Below are 26,480 nucleotides of genomic sequence, written 5' to 3'. Positions count from 1 at the left end.
CAGGGCTAGACTGTTCTTAATATTTGGAGGCAAGATACACATCTAATGATAAGCCAGAGGTGTATGGGGTTCCCAGTAGAGTTAAAATATTTGAGACTCATGAATAAGCCTAACCATAGTTGAAGAGTCAAGAAATAGTCAGTATACAGGTTCACTTCTACTACACTTGCAAAGCTTGTAAAATATTATTGACACAGCCGCTGCTGCATGATGTGTAAACACTACTGCTCTGAAGAAATATGTCTAAATATGAGAGCCCCTTTATCTTCAGCAGGGCAGGGAGAAAACAGGCAGGATGGCAAAGAGCCTCGTGAGAAAAACAGTGCTCTAAAAGTCAATAAATAGAGTGTAACAAACATAACCACTTAAGTATTGTTGAAGGAAGAGGCATAGTCCATAAGTGTACTTGATGTTTTCTGAAAAGAGAAAAACACTGATATACCAGATGTTCAAAGACACACACAAAATAAATGTTCCTTTTTAACTGAACTCCAGTTAATGTACAAAAAATGTACAAAAATGTACAGGTCTTAAATGATCAGTTCAATGAGTTTTGGCAATGGTATATACCCATGAAGCCATTATCCGAAATAAGATACAGAATATTTCCATTACCATGGAGAGCTCCCTCACTCTTAGCAGTAAATAATGTCCCCTCCACCCAAAGGAACAACTTACTTCTATCACCACTGGTAAGTTGCCATGTTCTTGCCATTCCTTCCTTCCTTCCTCCCTCCCTCCCTTCTTTCCTTCCTTCCTTCCCTCTCTTCTATCTATCTATGTATCTATGTATCTATCTATCTATCTATTATTTGTGCTTGGCTCCATTATTCAATGACATTTATTCACATTACTGAGTGTATCAGTACTTTGTTTCTTTTACTACTGAATAATGTTTCATTGTATCATTATGCCGCAGGGTGTTTATCCATTTCCTTGTACTGGGCATTTGAGCTGTTTTCAGCGTAGGGATAATATGAATTAACTGCGACGATAATTCTCATACAATGCTTTTTGTGTACATATGTTTGTATTTGTTATGGAAAAGTATTTAGGAGTGGCACGGTGGGTCACAGTGCAGATGTGTGTATACTTCGTAAGAAACTTTCCGATTTCTAACTTTTAAAAATAGGTTCAAAACTCCACACTGACTTACACGTTTCATTTGCATAAGGCGTTTTGTTGAGAGAAAAAAGAGTAATGAGTATTACAAAGTAACCTCCCCCAAAGGAGGCCATTTAGTCCCTTCTATAATAAGATAGAGAATAGAGAAGCATTCCATTCAGCCCATTTCTGCGGACAACAGAGGAGAGTCATCTGCTTGGAAAAACGGGAAGAAAGCTCTGTGAGATAGTGTTTCTAGTAAAGGTTATGAGGATGGAGAAAGAAGGGCTTATTTCTTTTCGAGGTGGACCACGTGGGGGAAAAAAGTGTGAAGGGCAAAAGACAGCTAAGCCCAACCAGTGCCTGTCGACTGTCTGTGGTTTTGGTCAGCCTAGTGACTTCCTGGCACCACCTAAGACGCCCATAGGTTTTTAGTTCTTCTCTCTGGTGAAGGGATACACTTCACTAACCCCCCACCTGGCACACCGCCCCTCAGTCATTGAGCAGGACTGACTGTGCTTGTCATCTGTGCTCTGAAATTTTCTGATCCTGAGTAAAAGTGAACTGTAGGAGCTTTCATCTTTCACCGGTTTAGGAATTCATAATCTTCCTAATTTCCAAAACAGAAAGAGAGGGTGTGGACTCTGAAAGGAGCAGTGGTGGTCTGAAAAGGAAAATCCGTCATGTGTACTCACTGGGAACCCACTGCGGTAAATACTTCACCCCATTACACAGAGCTCTGATACCTGGCTGGTATTTCTGGGTCCTATAGGTACATACACAAGCTTTTGAATGAGTGTCATAATGTAGCCTCAATTACACTGTGATTCTTTCCTCAATTACAGTACAGAGCTGAATTGTTTGCTCTAGGGTTTACAGCCACTCCTGCTTTCTTTCTTTCTGATCGTACAGAAATAGCCAAAAGTATATGACTGGAATGTGAACATGTTTTATAGCCAACTGAGAGATTTTGTTTAAAATTTCCAGCTAACAGTTGGTTTCTCAATATTACTTTGACAATGGAATATAGCTAATTTTAAAAATTTAGATCAGGGGCTTCCCTGGTGGTGCAGTGGTTGAGAGTCCGCCTGCCAATGCAGGGGACACAGGTTCGTGCCCCGGTCTGGGAAGATCCCACATGCCGTGGAGCAGCTGGGCCCGTGAGCCATGGCTGCTGAGCCTACGCGTCCAGAGCCTGTGCTCCGCAACAGGAGAGGCCACAGCAGTGAGAGGCCCGCGTACCGCAAAAAAAAAAAAAAAAAAATTTAGATCAGTAAATGATGTAGTCAATAACTAATTTTTATTTTGTAAGAGGCTTCCATCCAAACTGAAAATATTTGGTCTATGTCATGCAAAGTTCCTGATGTAGGAATAACTTCAAAGCAAGTTAAGGTAACATTTCTTGGGTATACACTAACAAATTAGGTGCACTAATACCACTACTGGGTTTTTGCCAAAACAACGAAATTCAACGAGGCATCATTATTCACTTATAAGGTAAGGACATTTAACACCAGAGGGATCATTTAACAAGAGGACACTTTAACTCTCCAATCTCGGGTGTGTGAACAGAGCTGAATGAAAATCAAGAGCGTCCTCTGTGCACGGCAGTCTGCAGTCATGGTTGGTTTCATTTTACAGCCATAGATACTGTCCCTGAATTGAAATGGCTCTGACAAATCTCCTGGTGATGCCTTGCTACACAGCTTCTCAGTAGCCATGTTGGATTTGGTCCAGCACTTCACCCTCAAACCACTCTCCTCCTTGGCCTCTGACCTCCCACTCCTGTCCTTTCCCTATGACTTTATCAGTCCACATCTTGGCCCAAAACATGCAAAACAGAACCAAAGCAAAGATTATGTGCTAATGTATTAGGGGACGCATTCCAAGAAAGCAAGAGTGAAGGGAACTGAAAGTGAGATTGTGAGAAAGGAAGCAAATACAAGGAGGTGAATTACTAAGCTGGACACAGTTTGTGTAGAAACACAGACCCTTTTTAATTTACTTATGTTCCCCCAGTAAGGACATTGCAGAAGAAGCGTTTTATCTGACTTCAAAGCATCTAGTAGGAAGAGAGAGCAATTTATCTAGAAATGTATCAAGAATCCTGTCTCTGTTGAAAGTCTGCCCTAAGGGCAATCTCCTCACCTCCCGGCTGCACTTACGGCGGGTGTCATGCAGCCTTCTCTGAGCAGCGTTGCAGAAGACAGAGCTTCTGTGGGCTCGGTCACGTTTCACAAGCTCACTAGGGTTGCTCAGGTCCCAAGCTTACCGCGTACAATGGGAACGGCGCTGCAGTCAGCCCTGGCCTCTGAGCATGGATAGAGGAATGTGAGGTTTGCTGTGGTGCCCATGGCCAGGGTTTATGTTCTTAGGATACAGGCAAGGCGAGCATCCAAGGCCAGGGAGGTGGACAGAGGCAGAATGGGTTAAAGTGACAAGCAAACGATATATACAAACACATGTTTACATATGTGTATATAGTAAATACGTGCATGTATGTGATTCTATAAATATATAATGTACACAGTAAATACATATACATTCTTTTTTTTTTTTTGGAGTCTCCTAACTTTGTTGGGTTTTTTGGCCATGCCATGTGGCATGCGGGGATCTTAGCTCCCTGACCAGGGGCTGAACCCATGCCCCCTGCATTGGGAGCGCAGAGTCTTAACCACTGGGCTGCCAGGGAAGTCCTATACATTCTATTCTATTCTACCCTCTCGTATCCTATCCTAATTCCTCCACTGGGTTTCTAACTATCGCTCATATTCATTTTTTACTAGAGTACTTGATCTAAGGATGCAAATGTGCACCCTGGGCTTCTTAGCATCTCCCTTGGAGATGCAGGTGCTGTAGCGCTTGCCAAGGTTTTAAGGATGGAGAATCTTCACTTGAGCGCTCAGCTTTGGGTGGATAAAAGGCGCTGACTGGAGGCCGCTAGTAGGCAGACCTGAAACCCACTCACACTCCAGACCATCTGATACACAGCTGAAGGCACCTGTCCTGGGAGGAAGGCCAGGAAATACGCTCCCTCCTGGGAAGTGACACTGCTGTGACAGGGAAGCTGTATATGGGGATATATGTATACGTACAGCTGATTCACTTTGTTATACAGCAGAAACTAACACACCATTGTAAAGCAATTATACTCCAATAAGGATGTTAAAAAAAAAAAAAAAAGAAGAAGTGTGGAGAATTCTCCCTTTTCAGTCCTGGGCAAGACTGTTGTACTGGCTTTATTGACAGTCACAACCTGCTGGGAGATGGGCAGGAACCCACATCCTGATGGGGATCTTTTACTAGAACAAAGGAGGGCTGCGCTGGCCCCGCAGGAGGCGAGGGGACCCGCGCTGAATAGGAAGGGCAGGGTTTCGGCTTAAGAAAGAAGGGCAGCACCTCAGAGAAACTCTCACACCTGAGGCTCAGGCTTTCAGGGATGACTTAGCCTGAGTCTGGAGCAGGCTCCAGGGGATGCTGAGAGGTCCCATTCCCCACAGGCCATGCCTAGAGGAGCAGCATCTGCCATCCACCCCAAAAGGGGCAGGAGTGTGGAGACAAACGCTGTCTATGACCCAGGGAGATGGGGTCTGCTGAGAGCTACGGGTGGGGCAGGAAAACCGGAGTGCAGGAATTTTAATCTCCCTTCTTATGAGGACAGGGTCACATTCAATTAGAGCCCACCCATATGACCTCATCTGACTTAAAAACCTCTTTCAAGGCCCAGTCTCCAAATACACTAACACGCTGAGCTACTGTGAATCCGGACTTCAGCATATGAATTTTGGGGAAACAGAAATCAGCACATAATAGAAGGGGTGTAAAAATGATCCATTCAAGCGATGAAATATGCTAGGTATTTCACTGATGGAAAGACTTCAAAGAAAAGTTACCTCGGTTTACTCTCCTCAGAAAGAACCTTTCCTAAGAACTGATTTTCCTCAAGCCCAGCACTCATTTTTCTTGTCCTTCTCTGTTCTTTTTCCTCCCAGTTTTATTGAGGTATACGTGACATATAGCATCGTGCTAGTTTAAGGTATAGTTTTTTTGGGGTTTTTTTGTGGTTCGCGGGCTTCTCACTGTTGTGGCCTCTCCCGTTGCGGAGCACAGGCTCCGGACACGCAGGCTCAGCGGCCATGGCTCACGGGCCCAGCCGCCCCGCAGCATGCGGGATCCTCCCGGACCGGGGCACGAACCCATGTCCCCTGCATCGGCAGGCGGACTCTCAACTACTGTGCCACCAGGGAAGCCCTAAGGTATAGTTTTGATGTGATGATTTGATATGTGTATCTATCACAAATTGTTTACCATAATAATGCTAGTTATCACATCCTTCACCTCACATAATTACCATTTTTTTTGTCGTTGCTATGGGAAGAACGTTTTAGATTTATTCTCTTAGCAACTTTCAGGTATATAATACAGTACTGTTAACCAGAGTCCCCATGCTGTACATTAGATGCTCAGAACTTACTCCTCTTATGACTGAAAGTTTGTATCTCTGGACCAGCATCTCCTCGTTTCGTCCCACGACTCAGCCTCTGGCAGCCACCGTTCTCCTCACTGTGTCCAGGAGTAGGGCTTTTTTTTTTTAGATTCCACATATATGTGAGATTATACAGCACTTGTCTTACTCTGACTTAGTTCATTTAGTATATGTCCTTAAACGGCAGGATTTCCTTCTTTATTCATGAGGCTGAATAGTATTTCGTTGTGTGTGTGCAATATTATTCAGCCAGGAGAAAGAAGGAAACCCAGCCACTTGTGACAACATACATATATATATATATATATATATATATAAAATTATACATATAATAAGACATATATGTATATTTTCTTTCTTCTTTCTTCATGTATATATAATAAAAAATATAGAGAGAAATATTAGTTAATATATTATATAAGCATGTATAAGTATTATATGCTCATAATAATATTTTAATATATATATTTTAAATTACAAAATTCTCTTTATCCATTCCTCCGTTGATGGACACTTAGGCTGTTTTCATATCTCAGCTCTTGGGAATAAAGCTGCTATAAACATGGGGGTGCAGATGTATCTTCAAGATAGTGATTTCACTTCCTTCTGAAGTGTACTCAGAAATGGAATTGTAGATCGTATGGTAGTTTTAATTTTTGAGTAACTTCCACAATGATTTCCAGGGGCTGTATCACTTTACATTCCCACCAACAGTGCACAAGGGTTCCCTTTTCTCCACACCCTCTCTAGCATTTATTACCTCTTGCCTTTTTGATAATAGCCATACTTGAAGATGTGAGGAGTTTTACAGTTTCAGGTCTGACATGCAAGTCCTTATTCCATTTCTAGTTAACTTCTGTGAGTGGAGTGGGCTTGGAGAAGTTCTCTTTCAGTTGAATTGTTTGGGAACCTATGGGCTTCGTGAACTTGGGAGTCCAAATCTCTCCACAGTTTTAGTAAGTTCTCTGACATTGTTTCTTTAAATCAGCTTTCCACCCCTTTCTCCCTCTCTTCTCCTTCTGGGCCTCCAACAATGTGCTGTTTCTTTTCTTTTCTTTTTTTTTTTTTTTTTTTGCGGTACGCGGGCCTCTCACTGTTGTGGCCTCTCCTGTTGCGGAGCACACGCTCCAGACGCGCAGGCTCAGCGGCCATGGCTCACAGGCCCAGCCGCTCCGCGGCATGTGGGATCTTCCTGGACCGGGGCACGAACCCGTGTCCCCTGCATCGGCAGGCGGACTCTCAACGACTGCGCCACCAGGGAAGCCCTATTTTCTTAATGACGTCCCTTAAGTCGCGTGGGCCTTCTTCATTCCTCTGCATTCTTTTTATTTCTGCTCCTCTGACTGAATGATTTCAGATGATGTGTCTTCAAGTCATTTGTGCTTTCTTCTGCTTGGTCCAGGCTCTGGTTCCAGACAGGACGTCCCTGGGGGTCCACGACATCAACAACTACCCGAACCTTTGCGAGTGCTCTGCAAGGCCTGCAAGGACCGCCGACGTCTTCAGTGGCACATCCAGGTCCAACGGGCAGGGTCCAGGCGGCGGCGGCGGGAGCCAGAGCCGGTGGTACGCGCTCACTCGGCGGCAGGGGCTGGCTGCGCGCACCTGTACACACTGTACACACACGTCGTGGCAAAGCTTAGTGGCAGCGTTAGGGGCCGGGACCCACGGCAGGCACACTTGCAGCTGCGAGGGCCTTGGTTGTCGGGGTGCGATCCTGTGTCTGCAGGGTCTCACCACAGGCGTGCACACAGCCGCGGAGGCGAGTCCAGCCGTCAAGGTGGTGGGTGCAGCTTTACCGCTGCAGGGACTAGTTGCACTTAAGCCCCGCGAGGCAGGCCAGCGACCGGAGGTAGGGACAGATCTAGGCCCACGGGCAGCTGTGGGGACCTTGGCTGTCAGCCTGCACTCTTGTGGCTGCAGGGTCTTGTCGCAGGTCCTCACATGGCCGCGGAGGCCAGGGGTGGGAGTCAGACTGGTGGCATCCGGGCACACAGGGAGGGGCCGGCCCTGAGCGACTACAGGGCTGTGGATGTCAGCTGCAGGGTGTAAGCCAGCGTCCTGCATGTGTGCAGCCAGAGTCAGGGGCCTGCTGCTGGTGTGGATTCAGGCCTGTCTTCCTCGGGATCTTGTGCATTAGGGCTTCTTTCATCCAGAGCTCTTTGACAATATCCTAGAAAACTCTGACTTTTATTTTATCTGGTTTAATATTCAGGAACATGGGAGCACAAGTCTTTTGTTACCATTCTTATCATAACCAAACTTGAAGTCTTGGAGCAGTTGAATCTGGAGCAATGCATACAAGAAATGTGCTATTTTCTGCTTTTCAGCCATCTTTGGGAGCTACTTCCACATTACCTGGCGAGGCCATTGCTCAGCGTCATGGGACTTCTAATTCCATCTGAAGGTTTATGACTCCCAAATTGTTTTTCTTTCTTTCTTTTTTATTGAAGTATAGTTGGATTACAATATTGTGTTAATTAGTGTTGTACAGCAAAGTCACTCAGTTATACACATACATACAATCCTTTTCATATTGTTTTCCATTATGGTTTATCACAGGATATTGAATACAGTTCCCCGTGCTATACAGTAGGACCTAGCTGTTTATCCATCCTGTATGTACTAGTTTGCATCTGCTAATCCCAAACTCCCAGTCCATCCCTCCCCACCTCCCCGACACTTTGGCAACCACCAGTCTGTTCTCTATGGCTGTGAGTCTGTTTGTGTTTTGTAGATATGTTCATTTGTGTCATATTTGAGATTCCACATGCAAGTGATAGCATATGGTATTTGTCTTCCTCTGTCTGGCTTACCTCACTTAGTGTGATCATCTCTGGTTGCATCCCAGTTGCTGCAAATGGCACTATTTCGTTCTTTTTTACAGCTGAGCCGAATTCTTATCTCTAGTCCTGACCTTGCTTTTATATGCCAGTCTTCCATATCTAATCGCTTATTCAGAATCCCCACTTAATCGAAGATACCTCAAAATTATCAGTCTGAAGTAGATTTTATTTTTCTTAACTAGCTCCTTAACCTGCTATTTCTCCAATCTTTTTTACCTCAGTTAATAGCACTCCTTCCTATCATCCAGCTACAAAAGTCAACCCACAGGACGCACCCTTCACTCTTGTCTTTGTACCGCTCCTTACTCCATCCATCAGAATATCTTGCAGATTCCAGCTCGAAAGTCAACCCACAGGATGCACCCTTCACTCTTGTCTTTGTACCGCTCCTTACTCCATCCATCAGAATATCTTGCAGATTCCAGCTCGAACCATATTGCAAGTTAACTTCTCCTTATTTTCACCATTACTCTCACCTGGACAGATGCAGTAGTAAAACGTGTCTGCTTCTTTCTCGGTGTGCCTCATTCATCCGTGCTCCAAATGCCTGCAAGAGTAATTTATGAAATATATGAGTGAAAGCATGCAGCTCTCCTGATTAAAATCCTCTCTTTGCTCCTTCTCCAAAAGAGAAGACATATAAATCCAAATTCAGCATCCAGGCTTCACAGCACACAGATCTGAGGCATGCCCAGGACTCCAACCTTATGTGTTTACTTGCTCTCTGGGATTCAGCCACACTTTTCTGCGTTTCCCAAAATTACCAAGTCATTTCCAGTTTAGAGGCTGTTTAGCTCTTTACTTCACCCACCAGGCTGCTCTTCCTGTATTTTGTGTTGTTTTGTTTTGGTTTGTTTAATTTTGGAAGTTGCCTTTTTTTAGTTAAAGATACTGGAAGGTCTTTACTAATCACCGAAGTAAAGCTGTTCTTTTATCACTGCTGTTTGACATTACTAACTACATCACTAATATTTCTCTTTAAATGATAGCACTTACCCGTATTTTCCATGTTCTTTTAAAGTTATTTATCTAACTGTTTATCCTCTGCTACCCTGCCATTGTGGGTAAAAGTTAAATAAATACCAGAGTCTTCTGTGGACTTTCAAATATATGTCCCCAGGAGTTAGAACAGCCCCTGACACACGGAGTACTCAATATATGTTTGTGTAGTCGCTAGATTTCAATTGTTTGAGAGTCAACCCCCCATCCTGGAATCTTTGACATAACTGCTGCTTCATAAAGTTGCTCCCACATTGCTTTATTTCCTTTAAATATTCCTCCAAAGCATCATTGGTTTTTAAAAATGGTACAGATTTTCAAGTCTTCAGAGGAGGCTCTAGGAACAATTTATTTTCCCAGCTTGACAATAACCTCCTTCAACATATAAAGTGTGCAACTCTGGGATGAGTACAATGACAAAAAATAGGATATAAGCCATTAGTAAGTTAGGAACTTATTTATTAAGCATGTGGAACATTTATGGACATCAGTAAACATATTTTGTTGCTGTTATCTGAGCTCACATCAAGGTGGCTATTTTTTTAAATTTATTTTATTTTTTTATACAGCAAGTCCTTATTAGTTATCCATTTTATACATATTAGTGTATATATGTCAATCCCAATCTCCCAATTCATCACACGACCACTTTCGCATCAAGGTGGCTTTGATTCAGTATATTTTTATCCTAACAGTCTCAAGTTGAATACCAACACATGGATATAGAGTAACATTATTGGCAAACTTTAAATTATATTAATGACAAGATTTTCTCCATAAAGACCAGGAATTGGGTTATTACACTTCATATTAAGCAGGAGAAACTTCATTTTCTCATAAGAATGTTTCACCCTTCAAAAAGAAAAATAAGGAATGATCCTAAAAGAAAGGAACATCTCTTCAATCTCTGGGACCCCCAGAACACGTATCTTAGTGCCTTGCATTTTGTCAATGTTTAAATGTCACAAATATTGCTATAGTATCTCATACCATTTTCTTTTGTTCTATGATTCATTTAAAATCTTGAAATATATTTGCATGCATTTAAAATATACTTAATTTATGTATATTATCAAGAGACTAGGTCAACTATATAGACAATTTTAGTGCAGAATTCATTAAGCATATAATTGTATATTTGAAACACAGCCAATTCTTAAAAGTTACAATTCACTGTCCAAAAAAAAGGTCTCAAAATCATTGTCAGGACGTGTCCTGTCCTCTGAGTACAACCATTAGCTTGTTTGTGCTGTCTGCTAGGATTATAAACATCAAACAAGTGGCAAGTAAAGAATAAAACCAGATAACTTGATATAAGAATTGTGATAGTCTTCTTAGGGGAAACTTCAGTTGTTCCTTTAAATCTTGATTATTTTTTATTCTTTATACCATTTTAACATTCTCCATTATGAACCTTAATTCATTGTTATCCTATTTAATGCCAAGACTGTTCTCCTTAGCCATGGAGATCATGGCCATTTGTAGTCTTTATTTAGTTCAAGAAATGGAGAGCAATTTTCATATTATAAGCAGCTTATAGTATATCAGGAAAGGAAATATGTTGAAAAATGCTCTTAAAAAGCAAATATAAATATGTTATTAATATCCATGTTTTTAGTCAATGGTCCTCCCCAAGGGGCTTTAGAGCCTTAGAGAAATAAGAATACTTAATGTGCTTTTCACGTTTCCTACCTTTGCCCTCATCATTTTGTAAATATTTGAATCAAGAAGAAATTGAAGAGGAAGTGGGAAAAAAGAAAGAAATCTCTCCATAGCAGTATTGTGATAAATACAGACAGACACAGAAGCTTTGCTAGCAATATTTCTGGTTTGGAATGTGTAGGAAAATTGTTAAATGTAGTAACTTTAAGTTATTCTAACAGTAAATTATGGAGCCCTGGACCCTAAACATTTCCTTGGCTATTTCTATAAATTTCTCCCCATCCCAGTATCACACTGTTTGCCACGTCATGGAACCTTGAGTCCTTTCTCTGTTTTGTTTTTTTCTTTCTTTCTTTCTTTCTTTTTTTGGCTGCGTCAGGTCTTAGCTGAGGCATGTGGGATCTTCTTGTGGCGCGGGCTCTTCGCTGCAGCCCACGGGCTTCTCTCTAGTTGTTGCATGCGGATTTTCTCTCTCTAGTTGTGGTGCACGGGCTCCAGAGAGCGTGGGCTCTGTAGATTGCGACACATGGGCTCTAGCTGAGGCAGGCAGGCTTAGTTGCCACGCGGCATGGGGGATCTTAGTTCCCCGACCAGGGGTCGAACCTGCGTTCCCTGCATTGTAAGGTGGATTCTTTACCACTGGACCACCAGGGAAGTCCCTCTGTTTTACTAAGTGAGAAATTACTCAGAAATGATAAGAGGCAGAGCCTTTCTCTCTTCATGCAGAAACACACTTTATTTAGTAATTGTTGCATATGAATGTGCTTCTTTATTTTGCAGGGTATCCAAATGAGGAAAACTACATATTGTAAATTATTTGCCTATGTTTTAATGCCAAAATTTGGAAGAGATAGTAAGCAAAAGGATGGGAAGACTAAAAAAGAGAAATGAGGTGGGAATGAGTTGAATTTATTTCCCATTTTAGGTTTAAGGGTCTTCCAAAGATAGGTTTTAATTATTATACCAAAATAATTTTTGATAGAACATTATAAACTTTAAGTACAGGAGAATTTTTACAATGTATAATACTAAGAATTTCAATAATCATTTCCAAAGTTTCTTTTTACTAAGTAAACTCTATGGTTAGTTGCAAGGATTTTATGCTTTTGATGAATTAGTTGTTTAAAAGCCCAGCAAGATTAAAGTGGTATTAACATACCACTACTAGTGGAATGGTCTGAGTTCATTTAACATACATTAAATTGTCCCAGTCAAGTAAATTATAAACTGAAGATATGATACTAGTACATACACAAAGGTTTCAGTGTGATGTAAGGGCAGTGCCTCTGAAGCACCCCCATCTGCAGGATTGAGGAATGTTCATCATGGAAATATTCTGCATCATTTTGAAACAGTTTTGTTTCTAGGAATTGCATTGCTTCCTTATGTTCTAGTCTTCATATATACTTTTAGCATAACATTCGCACACTTCTCTTTCTTAACACACACCACAGGGTTCCAAGTGTTCTTTGGAATAGAACTAAAATCAGCACAACTTTTCTAAGCCCCTACACCTGGCTATGAGCTCTCAGTTTTATTCTGTTTTGTTTTTCAAACCCACTAGTCCCTTTTTCCAGGAAGATTTATTCTTTACATTCTTACTCTGTCCCTATGCCCACTTTGATGCCGAGGTGTTCTCACAAATGTCAAGATACACTTATCACTGATCTATCTTTTGAGATTCAGCTCACAATTTTTTCTTCTACTAAGCAACAGTGATCACAGTATTTTATTTGGTGAAAAAATGAAGTTATTGATCACTCATTTATCCTAGTAATCATATAAATTTATACAAAAATTAATCTTTCACTAAATTAATATATGCTTGATATTTTAATTTGTATATACAAATACACATTTGTCTATGTTTCACTATATCGTAGTTTAAATGCACAACTAGGAATATATTACAAATAAGATATGTAAATGCAAACAGCATATAAACATATGGAACAGAATTTGTAAAATGATGGAGAAAAGGAGGACTTTGAAATATCTATAAGAATTTTCTATTAGAATTATCTATAAACCTTTAAAATGGGAAATTTTCAGTAAAATTGCTGTGTATCTATTTCCTCTAAAACTCAAAAGTGCTGACCATATTTTTATATATGTATGTGTATATACGTATGTTCTTGTCTCTAATATCCAAAGAACATTTTAAATATATTACATACATTTTAGTTACTTCTATTTTTTGTGATCATTTAAATTTGTGATCTGTGATCTAAACAATGGTGGAAATATTTTTGCAAGGAGTAGATAGGTAAAGTGTTCCACAGAATATATCTCTATAAAAAAGTATCAGATGAGAAAAAGTGATGAGATTTTAGCTCTCTCTTCACCTGATTTATTTTTAACTGTAAATTCCCCTAGTTTTCTACAGAGACTGAAATTAATCCTCTTATTATGAGGACATGTTTGAGTTTGTTTAATAGGAAATAATAATTCTCTGTAACTTTCTTCAAGAGTTCAAATGAGCATAAATCATTTGTGTTTCAATAATCCTATCACATTAGAAAACTTCCAATATAATATCACTGTCCAGCATTTTTACAGTGTGAATATCTACTAATATTTTAGCAGGGGTAAGAGGATTCTATTCTGCATAAGTTTTTTAAGGGTAATCACCTTTTTTCTCTAATGCAGCACCAGGCTGTAGAATTTAGAATGTGCCTCAGACCTTTGCAGTTAGAATTCTTTATTCTTTGGCCATCTATTTTTTTTTGGCCGTGCTGCATGGCATGTGGGATCTTAGTTCCCAGACCAGGAACCAAACCCGTGACCCCTGCAGTGGAAGAGTGGAGTCTTAACCACTGGACCACCAGGGAAATCCCTCCTTTGGCCATCTTGACTATTTTAGGTGCATTTGAACTGAGTCAGGCAAGCGGTCCTTATCTGGAGTCTTTTTATCTGGTGCCATTAGGAAGGGAACTTTCATTCTTTTCTTGGGTTGCTAACTAAAGGCTAATATGAGCTGAGAGGTTCTGGTCACCATTTTCTAAAGCCAACACAGCGAAAGGCAGAACCTGCTTCTGTGGCCCACGTTCCACCCGAGCCTGATCCAACTAAAATACGGTTATTCCATGTAGATGGGCTGCGTTAGTATTCTTCTGGCTGCCCTAACAAGTGGTCACAGACTGGGTGGCTTAAGATGACAGCAATTTATTGTCTCACAGGTCTGGAGGCTGGAAGTCTGAGATCAAGGTGTCAGCAGGCATGGTTCCTTCCAGGAGCCCTAAGGGAGAATCTATTCCTCGCCTCTCTCCTAGCTTCTGGTGGCTGCTGGCAATCCTTGGCGCTTTGGTTTGGAGATGCATCACACCCATCTCTGCATCCATCAGCACACTGCATTCCCCCTGTGTGTGTCTCTGTGTCTGTCTCTCCTCATCTTCTTAGAAGGACACCAGTCATATTGATTTAGGGCCTGCCCTGCTCCAGTATGACCTCATCTTAACTAGTTACATCTGTAAAGACTGTTTCCAAATAAAGTCACAACCACAAGTTCCAGGTGGATATGAATACTTGGGGGACACATGGACAGTTACATTTCATTCCACTGTTTTTTCTACGTAGCTTATTTTGACTTTCTAAACTTTAAAACAAAAGTGTATAAACCTCCATTCACAAACCATCTCTTGTATTTTAAGAAATAGCTATACTGCATATTTTTTCACATATCTCTCTATATGTTAATCATAAACTGAGTACCACTTTTGATCATTCTTTGAAGTTTCCTGCTCAGATATCCTAATGGTTCATATTTATTATAAATCATTAAAGTACTATTATATGCCTCACAGATTATATTAATTTATAAAATCTTTTGTGATCTCTATTAGATTCAGTTGAATCTATGAGTTAGGTGAACTTATCACAAACAAAACTCTTTCAGTGGGGCTTCCCTGGTGGCGCAGTGGTTAAGAATCCGCCTGCCAATGCAGGGTACACGGGTTCGAGCCCTGGTCCGGGAAGATCTCACATGCCTGCCGCGGAGCAGCTAAGCCTGTGAGCCACAACTACTGAAGCCTGCGCGCCTAGAGCCCATGCTCAGCAACAAGAGAAGCCACCGCTCACCACAATTAGAGAAAGCCCATGTGCAGCAACAAAGACCCAATGCAGCCCAAAATAAATAAATAAAATTAAAAAAAGAAAAAACTCTTTCAGTGTCATGCATGATTCCTTATTCTTTAATTAGGTCTTTCAGTTCAGGCTGAGATACAATACAAAACAAACAAAAATCATTTCATTCCTATTAAATCATATGCCTATTGTGCAGCTGGAGAATTTCATTCTCCATTACTGTGACTCTTAATTAATTTCTATTTATCTAAAATGCCCAATGGAATGATTACAAATGTTTGAAATATGTTTGCAGTGAATGTCATTTTCCCCAAGTGTTCTTAGGTCTTAATAAGTTGATCCTGAGACTACTTCCCTTTCATTTTGTATTTGAATAAAGTAGAATAAGTCAAAATTGTAAGTTTGAAAGTTTTGATTTTAGTTTTAAAATCTGTTCATCATGAATAAAAATAACGAATTATTAATAATTACCCCAACTGAATGTAGAGATAAGTAATTATACTTTCCTTTGCTTCCTAATATAAGTTTGTTAATAAAGTATTGAAAACAGAAGATACTAAGGAGTCAAAAACAGCTGTACTCAAGAGAGCGTTGATTGATTAATGGAAGTGGGAGCCCTATTATTGATTAAATGTATTTCTTTTACTTAATAGCTCTGTTATATAATAACTTGTTAATTTTAATACGCTTGGAAAGTGGAGTGTTCAGAAATCTGATTTCTATTTACTGCTGTAAAAAAGTGTTCATTAGAAGGAAGAAAGCATCAGTCTTTTATTTATTCTGTTTTGTTTTCTCAACAGGATCAGACATGAAACAGCAATTATAGCATCAACATATAAGCTATTTGTTTTTTAAAAAAAGGGAAACAGCATTGTGGGGAAATTCAAGACAAATAATACATATTTTTGTTTGAGGAAATATAAAAATATATTTGGTAAGGTCTGTAACATGTTTGGTTATGAAAGGAAATAACGTCTTTGGGCAAGGGGGAGGGGAACGTATCTTTGCCACAGAAAGACTGTGGAAATAGTGGTATCAAGGAATGAATATTCATATTAGACCAACAGCAACTGGGCATGATTTAAGCATTCCTAGGCATTAAAAATTACCAGTGTGCATTTTAAAATTTCTTTTCTGGTAAATTCCTCATGGTACTATCATATCCTTGCCATCTGACATTCCTGAGATATGCTTTGCCTATACTCTGCATGGTACGTACAAGTTGTCAATATCGGCTCTTCCGCATGGAAGAGCAGAGGCACAATTAACAGTAAGTTTCTTGGGCCAAGTGAGAAAATGTCTTCCAGCTGGTCTTAGTGAATGCACTTCACACCTACCACAAAATTTCATTTGGTTGGGTTAACAAGTAGAACACCGAGATTTCTATTTTCTTAGAGAAAAATTTAATTCCTGTGTGCACTGAAACCTACAACCAAATGCTTCTGCTTCTGTTTGAATTTACAAGTCTATTTACAAGGCTAGAAGTTTTAGTACCTTAGCACATTGATAACATTTGTATCATTTGCAGAGTAGAATATGCTAGTTCACAAGTATTAGGTGCAGTAAACTGTTTTTCAAAGCAAATAAATGGCTATTTATCCTAAGTATATATCCGTGTGGATTCATTCATGCCTAAGTTTTGCTTCTAGCTCTATTATGCTTTTGAGCGACAAACATTCTTTCAGGCATGTCTCATTAATCATTTATTAGTTCATAAAACACTTTACTTTCTTGTCATAATGAGTATGAGATTAAAAAGGATTTTAATTGATGACAGGATAATTTTTTAAAGTTTAGTTTAAAAAGAGGTTTAGGGAAGTGGGAGGAAGAATGAAAAAGAATATTCCCCCCCCAAAAAAAACCTCAAAGGAAATGGAGATGAGAAAAATCTAAATTAGGTGTTAATAAGACTAAGATTTCAGTAGCTTTGGTTTTTCCAAGTTCTCAGTTTTCATTATTGGTACTGAAAATAGTGCATGATAAGGAAATCAGAAGGTTATTTCACGTAAACTCAGAATTTTAATGATTGGTAATGCTAATATAAAGAATAAATTTTTGAGGGGCATATTTATAACACGTGAATTTAAATATTTCTCTTGTTGGTGAGACTTTCAAAGTTATTGCTGAAATCAGGAAAACCTCTATAACATATGATATTGAGTTAAGGCTCAGCATAGTATACTGATTTTATGTATAATTCATTGCATCTTTATGTTTTAGTTCAGTGTGAGGCTTTTTGTAGAAGGGAAGTCTGACAGAACTAAATTTGTGGTCTCATGACATGCAACTTTGGGAAAATTATTTCAGATTTCTAAGTCACGGGCTCATCACCTGCAATATGGGAATGATACCCATCCCACCTCATAGAGCTGGGGTCAGTACTGTTGAAAGCAGAATAATGACACGATTCATGGGGAGCAAAATGAAGTACTGTAGCATCTGGCAAACGTCTAACCTGATTACCCTATAAAACTGAAGCTCTCCCCAGCATGCTCCAACACACTGCTGACTGCACAGGAATTCAGTGCTCAGGGAATTCTTAGGAAAAAGAGAAAGATGAGAGAAGCTAGGACATACGAACCTGACGTTGGTTCAGGTTTCTCCTCGAGTCGATATTTTATGAAGCAAAAAACAGAGTTGGGAAAATGAGAGGCTGAGCTGAGGGGGCAAACATTAACTTTCAGAAACTGTAAGAAGTTAGAAAGCTTAGTAAGGAACCCAGGGTTTTAATGAGAAAACTGAGGAGCTATGCCATAGGCTGAATTGTGTCCTCGCAAAATTCATATGCTAGAGCCCTAACTCCCAACATGATGGTATTTGGAGATGGGCCTTTGGGGAGATACATTTAAATGAGGTCATGAGGATGGGGCCCTGTAGATGGGTTCAGTGCCCTCATAAAGCTTTCTCTCTCTTTCTCCCCGCCACCTCTCCCTGCATGCATGTAAAGAATCGGTCATGTGAGCACATGGCAAGAAGGCACCATCTGCAAGCCAGGAAGAGGGCCCTCACCCAGGACCAAATCTCCTGGCGCTTTTATGGTGGACTTCTCAGCCTCTAGAACTATGAGAAATAAATCTCTCTTGTTTAAGCCACCAAGTCTATGGTATTTTGTTTCAGCAGCCTATGCACACTAAGATATCCTCAGAGTAATATGACCTCAAATAACAACATTCAAATAATTTCATTTCCTGATTCAATTAAATTGATCTTTCCTAGATTTGTTCCTGCCAGAAGCAAAGGAAAACCACATCCGGAGCCTCAAATTAATCCGTATTTCTTTTAAATATAATGTCAGCACTCAATTAAATGTAACTAAGCACATAAAAAGATAACAGTTTATTGGGAACTGAGAGAAAAACAGACAATACACATAGAAACATGACATGTAGATACTGGTTCTATGATATGTGAAATCTTATAAAAGTATGATTAATATGTTGAAGGAATTAAATAATTTTTAAAATTTCAGCAAGAAACCAGATACAATAAAAGGAGCAAATTAAAATTCTAAAATGAAAATGACAGTAACTGAAGTTAAGTAATCAGTAGAAATGGTTAACAGCATATTAGGCATTGCTGAAAAAATAAAGTAGTGAACTCAATGATAGGTCAGGTGCTGCCTGCATACTGCTGTACTGTGGTATGGGGAGAAAAATGGTGCAGAAAAAAGATAAATCAGAAAGGAGTGTAAGAAGCACACAAAGACTAAGAATTTTCATGAACTGATCAAGGATCCACAGATTTCAGCGTTACTGAGATAACTAAAGATAAAAGTCTTGGTCGGCTCCAACTCCCGTAACAAAATACCCTAGACTGGGTGGCTTAAAGACAGACATTTATTTTCTCAGGGTTCTGGAGACTAGGAAGCCCAAGATCAAGGTACCAGAAGACTTAGTTCCCTGTGAGCGTTCTCTTCCTGGCTTGTAGAAAGCTGCCTTTTTGCTGTGACCTCACAAGGCAGGAAGCGAGAGAACAAATTCTATGGTGTCTTTTCCTACAGGATCACTGATTCCGAAGAGCTTATCCTAACCCTTATTGCCTCCAAAAGCTTCATCCCCAAACACCCACACTGGGGGTTAGGGCTTCAATATATGGATTTGGAGGGGCAGGGATACAACCCAATCCATAGCAATATGATTGTACAGTCAGATTCATGTGATCAGAGATCTCATCCGTCACTCAAGCTTTACAACTAATTTCCCAGGTGCACACGGCCACAGGCAGGCTCACAAGAGCAGAAAGTGATCTGAGACATTACGTTTGGGTTTCAGGTTCTTCATTCCCACAACAGAAAGGGCTTGCTTACCTCAAATAGACAATGTTTCTATTAAGGTACATGGCATAGGGCTTCACCTCACCTAGTGGAGAATGATTATCTCATGAATATCTCCATTTTACACCGCAGCATTTTTGACATTTTTCAAGGGGTTAAGCCAAATACACTATAGATTCGGGGTTTATTTACTGGCCACCATCTTTCATCAGATATACCCTATTAGGAGGGAACTAAGATCCCACAAGCTAAAAGCCACACAGCACAGCAAAAAAAAAAAAAGATTTCCATAAATAAGGACCCTTCTCCTGGCAAACATCCTCAGACTACTAGTCCTTAGGTTCCTTTATGATGTTGTCAATGAGATTAAACTGGATCACATTCCTCCTTTTTTTCACTCTGGAAGCAACCTTCCTATAAGGGCATAACATAAGGGTCATCACCAGAATTTGTTTTCCAAAGGGGAGCAGGAATTTCCTCTACAAAACATGTGAACTGTTATTTATATTTCTTCATAGGTGTACTGATATTCTTTAATCAGCTGAATTACTGTTTATCCTCTCTTATCCACATTTACTGAATCTTTCTATTATTGGAGGCATTTGATTGTATAATCTTCCTAAAGCTACATGCATTTCAACTGGTTTCCATAGGTATTGTATCAATTCAAGACTTCATCTCAGCTTCCAAAAATATTTTCTCATCCTGGGATCATGGTGTGCAGAAATCAGGTTTCCAAGTAAGAGAACTTAAAACTCTTTGTTAACATGTTGCTATAACAAATAAAGTCGTATTTTTACACGGTATGTAAATTAGGATTACAGTCATATATTCCATCCTTTCGCAACTGAAGCAACTTTTTCCATATTAGAAATAACTGGGGTGGTGACTACAGGCAACCTTCCAGTCAAGTCTGTATTCTCTGTGGTTTGTGGTCATAACTATTTTGCAGGTAACACTGTAGGGTTTTAACAGATAGCAGCTTCCTCCTGTCATTATATAGCATGGCCCATCTATCCCCCATAAGGATATGCTGTATTGTGCCCTTTTCTTTCACTCCTAACCTGTTGCCTCACCAGGTCCAGGATATACATAATGGAAAGGCTCAAATGAACAACAAAGGGAAGATGAATATCATTCTTATCTGTGGCACTTGGGCCATTAGAACACCACGAAAGCCACACTCTACAATGATGATCTATAATTTAACCTTATCAATTTTTTTTCTTTATTGGAGTATAATTGCTTTACAATGGTGTGTTAGTTTCTGCTTTATAACAAAGCAAATCAGTTATACATATACATATGTTCCCATATCTCTTCCCTCTTGTGTCCCCCTCCCTCGCACCCTCCCTTATTCCACCCCTCCAGGTGGTCACAAAGCACCGAGCTGATATCCCTGTGCTATGCGGCTGCTTCCCACTAGCTAGCTATTTTACATTTGGTAGTGTATAAATGTCCATGTTGCTCTCTCACTTTGTCTCAGTTTACCCTTCCCCCTCCCCATATCCTCAAGTCCGTTCTCTAGTAGGTCTGTGTGTTTATTCCCGTCTTACCCCTAGGTTCTTCATGACATTTTTTTTTTCTTAAATTCCATATATATGTGTTAGCATACGGTATTTGTCTTTCCCTTTCTGACTTACTTCACTCTGTATGACAGACTCTAGGTCTATCCACCTCATTACAAATAGCTCAATTTCCTTTCTTTTTATGGGCGAGTAATATTCCATTGTATATATGTGCCACATCTTCTTTATCCATTTATCCGATGATGGACACTTAGGTTGTTTCCATCTCCAGGCTATTGTAAATAGAGCTGCAATGAACATTTTGGTACATGACTCTTTAATCTTATCAAAATTTGCCCATAGCTACATACATGCCTTTACTGGGTTCTCTAAGACGCAGAACTTTGCAAACATCAGACTTTGTTGTGATTCCAGTATTTAACGGTTCTTCCTGGGAGAGTTTAGGAGCTCCTCCCAGAATTTCTGCCGTGTATGAATACGGTCGTCATTGATCCTTCCATTTAATGAGAACTGTGCAGTCTCTCCATTCTTAAAGAGAGCTCCTTCTGATGGCCCTGCTTAGACTAAAATGTCTTTTTCTTCATGATAAAAAGCCTTTAGTAACATTTTGCAGCATCACTTAGTATACAACGACCAGCTGCTAACACCTCCACCAAGCATTTGGCCCTCTGAGGCAGATGCCAATCACAATACCACATACTTTGTCCCATCGTACATTTAAGAAATTGTAAAATATGGGAAAATGGTCTGTACTCCCAAATAGTGGGTACCCAACAAACCTTCATTTGGGTATATCTTACCTCTGAATATGGCTTCATCTGGAAGGCAGCTGTTTTAGCAACATCGTATCTTGACTTACCGCCTGAAGGATAAAGAGGTTCTGCTCTATTGCATCCTCTACTTTATCCCATTCACTTGACTTTCCATTGTCAGATGTGCTGCCTCACATCTTCTCCTCAGACTCACCAGGTAGAACCTTTAAGAAGTGCTTAAAATCGGTAGAAATCCACTCTTCTTCCACCAGACGGAAATCCAACCAGGGTTTCTCCCAACACTGGCTATTAGTCAATACTCAATATAAGAGACAGAAATAAGGGTTTATTCCCTCACTCTGAAGTGCTGATGTGGAAAGAGTGTGATTGCATCCTTTTGGGGGATTTCAATCTCCTTGTGACTATCTTTGCTGTCAGTATGCTCTTTCCCTTTATTTCACACTTATTATCTTTTTTTTTTTTTCCTCGGTACCCGGGCCTCTCACTGTTGTGGCCTCTCGCGTTGCGGAGCACAGGCTCCGGACGCGCAGGCTCAGCGGCCATGGCTCATGGGCCCAGCCGCTCCGCGGCATGTGGGATCCTCCCGGACCGGGGCACGAACCCGCGTTTCCTGCATCAGCAGGCGGACTCTCAACCACTGCGCCACCAGGGAAGCCCTCCATAAACCTCTTAATGCTGTTTCACTTCCGGACCCCTGAAGAGTTATTTTGGATTGTTTTTGCTATTGTTGCTTTGTCAGATTCTTTTCCTACTGACTTTGTGGATAGAACTTAAAAGGATTCTTGTATGAAGAGTATGATTTCTTCAAAACCTGAGTAGTACCTGGGCTTCTTGCTTGTTGGCAGGGTCTGGGACAGAGAACAAAGTACTTCTCACAATTTGAAGATTATGCCCATTTAATCTAGTCCATGTAATTCCCAGAAAGCTCACAGGTTGGGCTGGGCCTTCCATTTTACTTGGATTCATCAACCAGCCTTATATATGTCATATGGGTACCTATGGTCCTTAACTCCTCTTGAACTGAGGAGGCCAATCATCAACTCATTTCCATTCCATGAGACTGCAAACTGTGCTTGGCTGCATATCTAAATCACAACGGAAGAGAAGGTTTATCCAGTTCTCGATGGTGCATCAGTGCTCCTCGAGCTTTTGCTGTTCCTATTCAGCTTTACCACATCAAATACGTCGGAGGCAACAAGAACCATACGTTTACTCTTCAACGGTCTATTAATCCCTAGAAAACGTCTAGGAACGTCATAAAGAAAAGTGAACATCAAACTTGTGTCTGAGCCCTTTCTCTTGTTATCCTGGAATTCTGTAGTGTTTGATGGTTACAACAGAGGGGGGCTCAGGCAATCCCAAATTTTCACTTAGCATGGCCAATTAAAACTGGAAGAAAAGCAGACTTAGTTGATACCCATGTAATTACCAAACGCAACATGCACCTGCATTAGATTCCTATTGCTGATATATTAAAAAAAGCCACAAACTCAGTGACTTAAAACAACACAAACTTATTATTTTATGGTCCGGGAGGTCAAAAGCCTTTCTGGCAAGGCTCTGTCCCTTCTGAGGCTCTGGGGGAAAGTTTGCTTCTTTACCTTTTCCCAGGTTCTAGAGGCTGCCTCATTCCTGGTTTCTGGCAACTCCCATCTCCACTGCTTGTCATTGCATCACAAGGACTCTGCTTTCCTCACGACGGCTCCTTCTTTGACTCCCCCTTACAAAGACCCTCATGACTATATTACCTCCTCTCACTCCGAAAATCCAGGATAAGCTCTCCATCCTAACACCCTTAACTTAACCACATATGCAAACTCCCTTCTGCCACATAAGGTGAGATATTAACAAAGAATTAAACTGCAAAATAAGACATGTGAATCAGAAATCTAATCTAGGGTAGATCTTTACGAACCACTTCAATGACATAAGGCACAAGAGGCAGTGAAAAAGCAGAAGGGGGTCTGGGTTACAGCACGTGGCTTCTGGTTCCCTTTCTTCCTTCATCAGATGCACCCCACGGTGCTAGACACGATCTCTAAGTGAGGTTTCTCAGACACCACACAAAGAGAATTTAGGTTATGAAACACCTCACTTTTATACCCAGGTTTCTATATACCTTACTTGAGATTTTCTGGAGAATGATGACCCATAAATCCACAGATTCTAGGATTGTTTGTCATAAGCAATTACAAACCAGGGACATTCTATTAGGAGGTTTCCACAGATAAGTGTTCTCCTAACCAATATCATTAGTGTTTCTATCAGGAGGTCAGTTATCAGCATGTTTATAAGGACATTAGACTGAAACCCCTCATTCTTTCCCCAGTAGCACCCCTTCCCCAGATTACAAGCCAGCTGCTTTAATTTCTTTCTCCACAAGGGCATTATATTGTAATTGGTAAGATTGGAAACCCTAGAATAAGAAACGTTTAATTCATATCCCAGTCTATTTATTAGTTATCTAGCTTTGAAAGTTATATATAATTTTTTTGGAGTCAGTTTTCTGATATGTGAAATACGAATAATAATAATACAGAGTGCATAGATTTAACTTATTTAAAATGCTTTTGACAGAGTTTGAAAATAGAGATATAATAAAAAAGTATAGCCTTTAAGAAATTATAATAAATAATTCATTAAAAAATTTTAAGGGGAAGACAGTTTCTTAAACTGTCAAAGATCCCCAAAGTAAAACCAGCAAAATTAAACACACTAAGCTAATTATGATAAGTAGACTTTGGCTTGCCCATAGTATCTTAAATTTGAACTGAAAGAGTCCTAATACAAAGTAAGAGTTTAATTTCTAGAAGAGCTTTTGAAGACAGTAGGGGATATTTATGAATTTATAGCATCCTGTGGAGTGAAATGTTGGTGCACATGTCTGTTTGTTACATAAATATATTGGACATTAATTACAGAATCATGCACACAAAATTTTGAGACATTTGAGTCCTTATTTGAAACAGATTTACAGTTATTGGAATCATCAGGTCTGTACAGGTTCTTCTCAGGGTGTATTAGTATGTCTGTGTTCTGGTTAAAATCACTCATAAGTTATATTCTTCAATGGTAAATAAGTGTTATGACCAAGGAGAATCAGATAATATCTCATATATAATTGAAATATCACAAGGGGATAAGAGAAACAAAATGGAAGCTCAATAAAGCCAAAGCCCACTAAATATTAAATACATCTAAGTACACACTAATCAAACTTCAAGGATAGAGAGGAAGTCTTGCTTGGAGAGAGAGGAAATTTTGAAGTGTGCCAAAGGGGAGAAAACACATCACCTCCATAAATATAATAATATGAACGACCACTGATGTCTCATCAGAGACTATGGAGGCTAAAACATCATTAAATGACATCTCTAAAGTGCAGGAAAAAAAATTGGAAGAATAATCTTAAGTATTTGGCTGAAATAATGAGATTTTCAGACAAATGAAACTTAAGAGAATTTGCTGCTAGTCTGTCTACACTAAAAGGAATGCTAAAGGTGGTTGCTTAGACTGAAGTGAAATGACACAAAATGGAAATTAGCTTTTACAAAAGGAATGACGAGAATGAGAAATAGTAAGTTGATAAAATATAAAGTGCATATACACACAATTTTACAATTATTTCCTTAAAAGGCAACTGACTACTTAAGACAAAAATAATGCTATTGCAATACAAGTTTTATAATGTATGTATAAGTAAAAGATACGATGACAATAGTTAAAGGATGAGAGAATGAATTAAAAGTTTTTAAACTGAAAGTTTATTACATTGTGAAGATGGAGTAGCAAATGGGAAGAGCACATTTAAAAGTACTCCAAGTGAAGAAAGTCAAATAAAAAAGTGAGTATACAAATAGATTTCAAAGCAATGAGATTATTTCAGACTTAAGGGTAACTACAGTATGATACATTGCAAATAAATAGATGAATTTAAATTTTATCATATTAAAAACATGTTGACATTGTCTGAAATGGTTGAAAATATTAAATATTTCTATAATTTGTATATTTTCTTTGAAAATGTGTAAATGCTTAACATAATTATAAAAATAGTATAAGGAGAATAAACAATTTATATAGAAAAAAGGAAACAAACTGGTATTGACTGGGGGGGCATTACTATAAAGAGATAAAACATATCAAGTGAATTTGAAACAATAATTTGTTCATACTTAGAGTGTTTTGTAAACCAGGACATACTAACTTAGACTTAATAAAAGGAAATGCCTTTGTAAGGACAAGAAAATCTGAAAAATATTATAACCATTTTTCACAATATTGCTGGTACTGTTATTCTGAAAATATGCATTTTTATGTATATAAGCTATCAAAAACTATTGAAATTATATCAACCAGATTCAAAAGCCAATTAGAGCAGGCTCTCATTGAACATAAAGGTTACAATTTTGGCACTGATAACCAATATTTCAATACCTAAAATATATGAAATAGAATAAAGCCAGGAGATCAGAAATACAGTTTTAAATAGTAAACTTTTGAAGATTTAGGGAAAGCATTCACTACTATAAAATTTTGTGAATAAAGAAAAACAATAAAGCATTTCACCTACTATTCTTGTACATTTCAGAGTGAAATAGTTCATGAGAGACATTTTCTCTTTATGAAATTATATGATCTACTAAATATCTATAAAATAATAATTAGGCTTTGCAAACTCCTGATAAAATAATATATATAGGTAATAATTATGAATGGCTACTA

General features: G+C 39.4%; 1 long non-coding RNA gene across 4 annotated transcripts in view; it reads right to left on the bottom strand.

Annotated features, from left to right (window-relative positions):
- LOC132597519 (uncharacterized) overlaps positions 1–26,480 on the bottom strand; it is a 180,241-nt gene that overhangs the window by 129,797 nt on the left and 23,964 nt on the right. For all 4 annotated transcript variants that reach the window (XR_009564438.1, XR_009564441.1, XR_009564439.1 and 1 more), the window contains exon 3: positions 8,913–8,983. This is a non-coding gene — a long non-coding RNA (uncharacterized lncRNA). The remainder of the gene's footprint in view (positions 1–8,912; positions 8,984–26,480) is intronic.

Source organism: Globicephala melas, chromosome 6 (assembly GCF_963455315.2).
Source record: "Globicephala melas chromosome 6, mGloMel1.2, whole genome shotgun sequence".
NCBI classification, from domain to species: domain Eukaryota; kingdom Metazoa; phylum Chordata; class Mammalia; order Artiodactyla; family Delphinidae; genus Globicephala; species Globicephala melas.
Note: the sequence above shows the minus strand (reverse complement) of the source record. Positions and strands in the feature narration are given on the sequence as shown.